This window comes from Corapipo altera, unplaced genomic scaffold, assembly GCF_003945725.1.
Source record: "Corapipo altera isolate COAL_440 unplaced genomic scaffold, ASM394572v1 227, whole genome shotgun sequence".
Lineage (NCBI taxonomy): Eukaryota > Metazoa > Chordata > Aves > Passeriformes > Pipridae > Corapipo > Corapipo altera.
In genome coordinates, this window is record NW_020885104.1 from 47,786 (window position 1) to 48,394 (window position 609).

Consider the following 609-nt stretch of genomic DNA (forward strand, 5'->3'; position numbering starts at 1 on the left):
CTCAGCACATGCTCTGAGTCTCCACTGCAGGGGGGAAGGAGGGACATCTGGGGAGACCCCCAGGGTGGAGGAGGGAAGAGGGGGAGACCCCCCAGGAGGGGAATGGCAAGAGGGAGGAAACGTGGGGAGCCCCTCAGGATGGGCAGGGGTCACCCGGAAGGTGGGAAGGGAGGCTGTGACTGACAGAGGATGGGGCCCAGGGTATGGGGGGCAGACCCCCCATCATGGAGAGGGTCTTATCTGGGTGATCCCAGTGGCTGCTGCAGGATTTGGGGGGGCACAGAGAGAGCCCCTGGCACCACAAAGAGGAGGGGCAGTGCCCCAACACCCCATGGTGGGGGCAGCCCCCCACCCAGCAAGGCCAGGGACCCCAAAATCGAGTTTGAAAGAGAGAGAGGGGGCTGTGGAGGGGGGGGGGGGGGGAACCAGGACACCCCAGGACCCCCCGACAGCTCCGGGGGACCCACTGCCGCCCTCCCGCCGCCAGGGGGCGTTGCCGCCCCCGCCCCGATCCAAGATGGCGGCGGCTGCGCGTGCCCTGAGGGTGAGGGGGCACGGGGGGAACCGGGAATGGGGGACACGGGGCCGGGGGGGACACGGGAATGGGGG